The sequence below is a fragment of the Asterias amurensis genome, chromosome 9, assembly GCF_032118995.1.
Source record: "Asterias amurensis chromosome 9, ASM3211899v1".
NCBI classification, from domain to species: Eukaryota; Metazoa; Echinodermata; class Asteroidea; order Forcipulatida; family Asteriidae; genus Asterias; species Asterias amurensis.
In genome coordinates, this window is record NC_092656.1 from 10,597,571 (window position 1) to 10,607,343 (window position 9,773).

Sequence of the window (9,773 nt, forward strand, 5' to 3'; positions counted from 1 at the left end):
TCACATTGACTTATAAGTGTTCAAAATAAAATTCATACTTGAACAAAAACATCAGTTTAACCAAAATTGTCTCAAACATAATTGCTTGTGAGTGGTTTGATATTTGGTTATTGAAAACTAACGTATTGCAGTGTGCTTTTAATTGCATCATAAAACAATTGTACCTTCAGATACATGCCATTCAAGTCTCAGATTGCTTTAAATGAATGGTCATTGGTAAGATTTCCGGAACTATTACCATACAAACTTACTTGATAAGAAGCATTGCAGCTGTGGATAGTACACTGTTTGAAAAAAAAAAGATCCCCTTCGAAGTAATACCCTTAACCCAGAACCATTTGATCAGATTTCTAAGGCCTAGTTGCAAAATGATTATTAGCAGTCGTTATCGTTGTTCGATATACGAGGAATATATATGACCAAGATGGAGGCAGCATGATAAAGGTCAATAGGAGTTCACCAATACTGGCAGCCAGAGATGCAGTTGGCACCAGTGTTATAGACGAGACCTCCAAGTCAGAGACCAAGATCGACCAGGGCCCAATTTCATAGCGCTGCTTAACGTTAAGCAAATTTGCGTGCTTACTGTAGCAGAAAATTTTGCTAAAAGGCAGTGGACACTATTGGTAATTGTCAAAGACCAGTAATTACCAATAGTGTCCACTGCCTTTAAGCCTTAGCGTATTTTACAGGTTAGCAGAAAAAATGGGCGGCCATATTGCGTGTTTACCGTGGATTTGCATTGTGACGTCATTTATTTTCGTGAGGTGAGCACCGGAAGGTAAGCATGCCTTTTCGTGTGCTTACGGTTAGCAGCGCTATGAAATAGGGATTGCACAGTAAGCACAAAATCGGCCTCTAAGCAGCGCTATGAAATTGGGCCCAGGTCAACACTGGTTGTAGCCGCTGTCACTTCGCTAAATGTGGATGGAATCCAAATTCTTGTGAAAATACCGTGGCATTTGTTTGCTGTTTTTTTCAGAAAGTGGTCACTGCATGTATTCAGCTGAATCTTTACCTGTACATGTGACCTTTACGGTGTCTTTATTTATCATTTTGCCTATAAATTACCTTACAATGACACAAACAAAGTCTATACTAGGGCTATACATTTAGAAGTTGATTTCCTTAACCACTGAAATGTCACGCGATAAAGAAATGTACAGAACAAAAAGTCGCCCCAAATGTTCAACTGTCGCAAATGTTTTAATATTAATTGATATATTTTGTGATCATGTATCTGGGTTTGATTTATAGTTCATGTTTTAATTAATGTTTTGTCCGTCCCTTGGGCCTTTAGTGTTAAATTTGTCTTTGATTCAAATCGAAAGGAAACGCGGATCCGTCTTGCAGCTGTTCATTAATGTACAATAATATTTTCTTTGGAGGTAATTTACAGCGTGGATCATGTACAAATCTACGTGCAATGACGTCACGCATTGGATAGACCGCCCATGTTTGTTTTTTTACCAGAAGGCCTACATATATTACCCCTTGCGATTTTATCAGATTTTAGCCCAATTTCGTCAACATGAATGGGTTAATAAAAAAACGAAACATTAATTGGAAAGAATTGCTTTTTGCAAAAATGAACTGAAATGAAAGCACGCTTGTTACAGTCCACTTTGAGCGACACAGGTCTAGTGTCCGACAAACGCAGTGGACATAATGGTCGCTGTCGGATGTAGTGATGCCTATTAAATTATGTAATCTACGCAGTATGTGGTGACATTGCTTGGTGCCAATCTGTGTCGTGTTCCTAGTCTACTCTTGTAAAATTGCATATTGTTAGACTGGTGCAAATTCTACCTCCATGGGGGTGGTTTGCATAAGGGGCAATTGGTGCCCGATATATGACATTGTGAATCCTGCCTCATATTGTGTCATTATTGTGCTCTGATGGGAACATCGGCGGTCTTTAAATACACTGGACACTATTGGTTATTGTCAAAGACCAGTGTTCTCACTTTGTGTATCTCAACATTATGCATAAAATAGCAAACCTGTGAAAATTTGAGCTCAATATTGGTCGTCGAAGTTGCGGGGTAATAATGAAAGAAAAACACCCTTGTCACACGAAGTGTGTGCCTCCAGTAGCTTAATTTCGAGACCTCAAAATCTAATTCTGAAGTCTGGAAATCAACTTCGTGGAAAATTACTACTTTCTCGAAAACTACGTTAACTCAGAGCCGTTTCTCACAATGTTTTATACTATCAACAGCTCTCCATTGCTCGTTACCAAGTAAGGTTTTATGCTAATAACTATTTAGTAATTATTAGTAGGCCTAGTGTCCTCTGCCTTTAAAGGATGTTTTGGGGAGGGGGGACTTCTGTACAAGAGGAACACCTTATTAAGTGCTTAAAATTGGTTTACATGAACTTAATATAAGGATACACAATACACAATACTTTGATGGTGTTACTTTTGGAATGATACCAAATAAAAAAGGCTATATTTTATATATACATTACATTTTAAAGGGACGTGTTGGGAATTCGATGTTTTTTGTTTTGGGAAATGTTAAAATAATTTTGACTTCGTGATATAAATATGTTTTCCAATGTAGTAAATTAAAGATACTTCAGAGAATCAGATATGTGGTGTATCCAATTTATTTAATGTTTGACGGTTTAGCTTTTCCTCAGACAAGAAATTGTGACCATCTTTGAAACTGAAAGTCCTATTTGTAGTTGCTGACATCTTTTTCTATATCTCTAGGAACAAAATATGATGTTTGGGTAATACTAAACCGAGTGGTAAACAGGATGTTTGTAAATCTTTACATTAAGAAAATATAACACTGAGAATGAAATCTGACATTGAAAGTGCATAATTATGTTTTTCACATGAATGCTTCAATGAAATCCATTTATTAAAAATCAAAGATTGTTTTTCCGGACTGGTAAGTATTTGACTTACCAGAAGATGGATTTACCGTAACGATGATGGATGGCATCGTTTGATAATCAGGTATGGATTACCCACGTAATGTGGTATCTCAATCATAACATCGGGGTGAATGACAACAAAGTTATTTTGAAGTCTTAAAGGGACTGGACACCTTTAGTAATTACTCAAAATAATTATTAGCATAAAACTTTACTTCGTAACGAGTAATGGGGTGAGGGTGATAGTATAAAACATTGTGAGTAACGGCTCCCTATGAAGTAACGTAGTTTTCGAGAGAGAAGTAATTTTCAACAAATTTGATTTCGAGACTTCAGAATTAGATTTTGGGGTCTCGAAATCAATCATTTGAAAGCCAATGTTTTTAAAGACGCACCGGTGGACACCTTTGGTAATTGTCAAAGACCAGTCTTCTCACTTGGTTTATCCCAACAAAATAACAAACCTGTGAAACATTGAGCTAAATATTGGTCATCGGAGTTGCAAGAGAATAACGAAAGAAAAAACAACCCTTTTGCACGGAATTTGTGTGCTTTCAGATGCTTTAAAGGAACACGTTGCCTTGGATCGGACGAGTTGGTCAAAACAAAAGCGTTTTTAACCGTGTTTTATATAATGCATATGGTTGAAAAGATGTTTTTAAAAGGAGCATACAATGATCCACACAAGTTTGCCTCGAAATTGTGTGGTTTTCCTTCTACTCTGCGAACTATCACCGTCGGCCATTTATGGGAGTAAAAATTTTGACCCCCATAAATGGCCGACGTGTTAGTCGACGAGGTAAAAGGAAAACCACGCAATTTCGAGGCATGTTTGTGTGGATCATTGTATTCTACTTTTACAACATCTTTCTACCCATATGCATTTTATAAAAAACGGTTACAAACGTTTTTCAAAGACCAACTCGACCGATCCAAGGCAACGTGTTCCTTTAAAAGGGCTTCGGGCACGAAGTGTTTTAATATTTGAGTGAGAAATTACCCCTTCCTAGAAAGCTACGTTACTTCTCACAATGTTTTATACTATCAACAGTTCTACATCTGTCATCACCAAGTGAGTTTTTTATGCTGAGAATTATTTTGAGTAATTATCAATAGGCCTAGTGTCGAGTGTCCTAATGTTGTTAGGAAGTGCCCACATTTAAAGTAACATATTTTTAGAGGAAGATGTAATGACCAACCAACATTTTTAAAGACACTGGACACTATTGGTAATTGTCAAAGACCAGTCTTCTCACTTGGTGTATCTCAACATAAAATGACAAACCTGAGAAAATTTGAGCTCAATCAGTCGTCGAAGTTGCTAGATAATAATGAAGAAAAAAAACACCTCTGTCACACGAAGTTGTGCGCTTTCAGATGCTTGATTTCGAAACCTCAAACTCTAAATCTAAGGTCTCGAAATCAAATTCGTGGAAACTCGAAAACTACATTATTTCAGAAGGAGCCGTTTCTCACAATCTTTTATACTATCAATCTCTTCCCATTACTCGTAATCCAGAAAGGTTTTATGACAATAATTATTTTGAGTAATTACCAATAGTGTCAACTGCCTTTAATAGTACACTCACCAGAAACCCTTCGCATGTGACATTATAATCTGTAAATTGAACTAATTACCACATGACGCTAGTTGTTTGTATGTTTCCCCCGAAAGGCCTTTTATTTTTTAGAGTCTAAATGAAAATGGAAGTATAATGATCCCATAGAATGAGAACAATGAGATGGGTATGAGGGAAGCTCCGGTGTCCTTTGGGTGTTAATGTAATACTTCACCTCTCATATCAGTGCCCAGTCATGCGCAATTCCCAACGGCTATTGCGTCAAATGAAAAATGTCTGCCATTCTCATTAAGAATCGCAGATTCCCGCGTTTTCTCATTACTCGCGCATCATCGACTTAAGTTCTCTGGGAAGTTCGTTTGAGACACGAGGACAGATTGAAGGAGATGATTGGTGGATTGGGGGGTTAACTATGCACGTAGACCTTTAAGAAATCCCGTATACCTTATTAATAATACATTTTTAATTTTAAAACTTTCATGGTTAGGCCTTAAGACCCTTTCATTGTTGATAAACAAGCAGTGCTGGTTGGCATGGACGGCCGGTGGTGTCGCATGCAATTATGTCATCTTTATGCAATACTATCCGGAGGACATTATTGCATATGCAATAATGTCCGCCGGACGGTTTTGCATATGCAATGGTGTCCGCCCGGACGCTGCTGCATAATGCAAGTGTGTCCGCCCGGACACATTTGCATATGCAGTTGTGTCCGCCCCCGCGCAAAAACGTCCTTGCAGTGAATTAAACGCCATTGGTCGACAGAATACGTTCGCCATTTTTGTTTTACAAGATAAGTGCATGTCATGAATGAGCATGGGAAATGTTCGGCCGTTGGGTAAAAATACAATAAAATAAGTGCATACAAAATTATTCATGCTGCATATAGTACATAGGTATAGTTTCAGTGCATGCACGCTCATGTACGGTCATGTACATGTCCACCGGACGGTTTTTACATAGCCCCGGACACGTTTGCATATGCAAAAGTGTCCGGAGCGGACAATATTGCATGGCGGACACAATTGCATCTGACACCGGCCAAATGCGAGCGCACTTTGTTAGTGAGTAAAACACCTTATCGTTGTTTTAGCAGATGTTTTTAAACCAAATTCAACCTTTTTCTGCGAACTTTCTGCATGACTTTCTCCATGATTTGTTGTTTGTTTCATCAAGCAATTTCAACACTGTGTTTGAATGTTTTCGTTTCAGTTTGTTATTCAACCTGCGTTGTCCAAAACTCGGGCTGTGACCTTAGATATAGGGAGATAGTGGGTTTTTCCATTCATTATTTTCGTGCAACTTCGATGACCAACTGAGCCCATATTTCACAGGTGTCTGGGATACACTATTAGTAAAGATTTAACTGACCTCTGACAATACTAAAAGTGTAGTCGTTCCGTTTCTTTATGTTAGTATTGGCAAGCCAGCCTTATTTCTTTCAACATATTATGTGTATTTTGTGGGCGCTGTGCACAGCTCATTCTCTATATTATCTTTCAGTCACTAGTGGCCGATGATATCTACAGATACCTTGTGATTTATCCCGGAAGGTTATAAGTGCATTCATCAAGTTATTTATGACTCGAAATCTAGAAGCTTGAAGCCCTGTTTGTGGAAGCGGAAATTGCTTTCTTTGTTATCAAACAGCTATAACACTAAAAAACAAAACCTTATCTTATTTTCTGCAGGGTAAATTGAGAAGGAGTTGAAAGAACTTTGCCATAAAAAAATAAATGTTTTGTTTTCATTCAAACGGAATTATTCTTTGCTCTTAACTATTGTAAAAAGGGACAAGTTTTTTCTCAAACAATTCAGCGCTGGCTGTCACATTAAGCGACTTACGGTGCATGAGCCTGCAGCTGCAGGCCGTGTCTGCTTATAGCTAATTACGGACATTTCCATTGTCGAGATGTTACCTAAAATGAACTTTTCTTTTCATAAACATGTGTTGTTCCAAGATTTGATTCTTGGAGTATTGAGCCCTGTGAATATTTCATCCAACGGAGTGATTATAGGCCTGTAGCTAATCATATTTTACGAAAAACAGCAACACGCGTGTTCTTGTTTTTATGTTGTTAATATGCCTTAGGTACTGACTATGAATTATGTAATGAAAGTTACATTAAAGACACTGGAGACTATTGGTAATTACTCAAAATAATTGTTTATGTACTTGGTATACGAGCAATGGAGAGCTGTTGATGTAGTACAAAATCCAAGTTGTAAGAAACGGTTCCCTTTGAAGTTGAACGCATAGTTTTTGAGAAAGAGGTTGTTTGTTTATACTCCATACATATTATAAGACTTCAGGCCCGAATCCGTTTTTTTTGCATCTGAAAGCATGCAGTAGCACTCAGTTGACCAATTTGGTCAAACATTTCACAGATTTGTTATTTTATAGCATTACGTTGGGCTACACCAAGTTAACATTCTTGGCCCAAATTTCATAGAGCTGATGACAAGAAAACGAATTTGCTCAGCATAAAATGTTTGCCTTGATATAAAAACAGGATTACCAACCAGTTGTCCACGTGATTTTCAGGATAAGCAAACAACAGCGGAATACCAGTAACAAACCTATGTAATAAATAATATTAATAATAAAAAAATAATAAGCTAGCAATTATATAGCGCCTTTTCCATAGGTTACAAAGCGCTTGGATATGTCCAACACAGATCAAAAGTCAAAATCAAAGACAAAACAAGTGAGTCTTTAGCAATTTCTTGAATGAATCAACTGAGCTTGCTTTTCTGCAGCTATCAGGAAGTGAGTTCCACAGAGCTGGGCCTGCATTTGAGAAGGCTCGGTCTCCTGCACTAGTGCTTATCCTATGCTCAGTGATGAGAAGGTTGCATGAGGAAGAACGCAGCATGCGTGATGGTTGATGTTGCTGAAGCCTTTCACAGATGTTTACTGGGTATTTCAGAATGTGTGCCTTGAAGATATGTTGACAGATTTTGAAGTCAACACGCTTATTAACAGGTTACCAGTGGAGTTTCTTCAAGAGAGGGTAGCACTATCACAACGACGCTTCATGAAAATGGAAATTCTTAACTTGGTATGCCCCTTGTAACTTTAGCTACTATGACATGAAACCATAGAGCTATAATAATAAAAAAGGTCTTATTATATAGCTCTATGCATGAAACATTATACAAATGTTGACTGCTTCGAGTGCTATGGTTAAAACTATGACTCCCGAGGTGATCCCCGGAGTGTTCTATTTTCCCGAGGCGAAGCCGAGGGAAAATAAAACGCTACGGGGATCACCGAGGGAGTCATAGTTTTAACCATTGCACGAGTAAAAGCAGTCAATATTTGTTTTAACAAACACCCCAAACATTTCTAAACACTACTATTATTATTAAGTTACAGACCTGAATGCTACAATCCACGGACGACGCGAATACAGATTGCAAAAACTTTTACTGTGCTGCAGGTAGAGTGTCGTGCAATCCGAAATGGTTACAGACTATTAATTTATCATCCTCGTACACGTAACGGACGTCTTGGTACTGCACGCCATGTGCTAGTCTTCGGACTAGCGCACGGCAAACCGACGCACTATCACACGGCCGTCGTCTAGCAAAACTAAGACATGTTATGTGACGCGCTCTAAACCAATGAGCAGGCAGAATACTTGTAATGGGTGTTATAAATCTAAATGAATGCACGGCAAGAATGTTACCATCATTACTAACCGGTTTCAATGTGAAGATAAACATTCACCCTGGAACCCACTTCCAGTGATCCCGACCCACAAGCCTACTGCCGCGGTTGTTAAAATAACAGAAATGCTGAAGAGCAGAGAGAAAGTCCCACTGTTTCTCATTCGACTTCTCAAGATTTATTTGGTCAATCTAATTAATTTAAATATTCTTTCACGATAACACTGTTTTCCAATACTTCACATTATAAACCCTAACCTTTGTTTAATTTGGTTGGTTTAAATTTGGTGTTAATGTAAATGTCCTTTATTGATTCTCATGTGGCGTAATAGCTACTCGAAATGCGAAATGGCTGAGAGCCACGCGACCCAGGTTCGAACCCCAGTTAGGTTTTTTTTTTTTTTTTTTTTTTTTGCTTATAGACGCCAGTGAATTATATAAGTAGTATAAAAACCAGCTTCAAACACCAACGGGCACTGTGGCGACACGGTGCACTGGATCGTTCGCTTGCGTGCGTTCCAGAGCTGGGAGACCCGGTTCGAATCCCGCCCCGTACCATAGGGACATGACTTTTACTGCTAGCACCAGTAAGTGATTGGGGTCCGTCATGTCTCTCCCCAAATTAGGGTAGGATGATTATCCCGGGTCGGAAAGTAAAGGAGGGGCCGGGACTAGCCATCCCTTAAGGGTTCTAATGGGTGATCACCACGCTGGTTTCGATCAGACTTTGAGTCCCCTGAATGCCTGGTCTTCACTCTAACTAACTTTCTGCACAAATTTGTTTTAACTTTAAAGAACCTTTTTAAAGATATTGATTATTTAATGTTTGAATGTTTTCTTTCCGCTTATTTTTACAGGAACGTTACATAATTTCGTGATGATCACAGATTTACATCAAACTTACACGGTCTTATAATGATGATAACGGAAACAACCCTTGAAACATTTCTCGTCGTATTTGATGTGAAATAAATAATTTTCATTTGCGTTTGGAGTTTATTGTTCAGTAAGCGTTTTTTTTTTTTCATTTTTTGGTGACAGTAGCATTGAAAGCCCACCTCTTACCGCACAGGCTACGGTTCTCTTCACAATCTTTATGCATCGGTATCGGTCCTGTTTTTATACGTCATAAAAAGAGGAGACGATAAGCCTTGCACATTCTATGAAATTAGGCTAAAATCAGATAAAATCGCAAAAGGGTAAGCCTTGCATTTTGGATAGAACTGGGCTGAAATCAGATACAATAGCAAGGGGTTAAGCCTTGAATTTTGGATGAAATTTGGCTAAAATCAGATGAAATCGGAAGGAGTTAGCCTTGCAGTTTTGATGAAATTGGGCTAAAATCAAATAAAATCGCAAGTGGTAAGCCTAGCATTTTTGATGAAATTTGGATAAAATCTAATAAAATCGCAAGGGGTAAGCCTAGCATTTTTGATGAAATTTTGCTAAAATCAGATAAAATCGCCTTGCATATTTCTTGAAATTGGGCTGAAATCAGATAAAATCGCAAAATGGCATTTTTTAAAAAATTGGGATAGTATCAAATAAAATCGCAATGGGTAAGCTTTGCATTTTGATGAAATTGTAATAAAATCAGATAAAATCACCCCTTGCATTTTTGATGAAATTTGG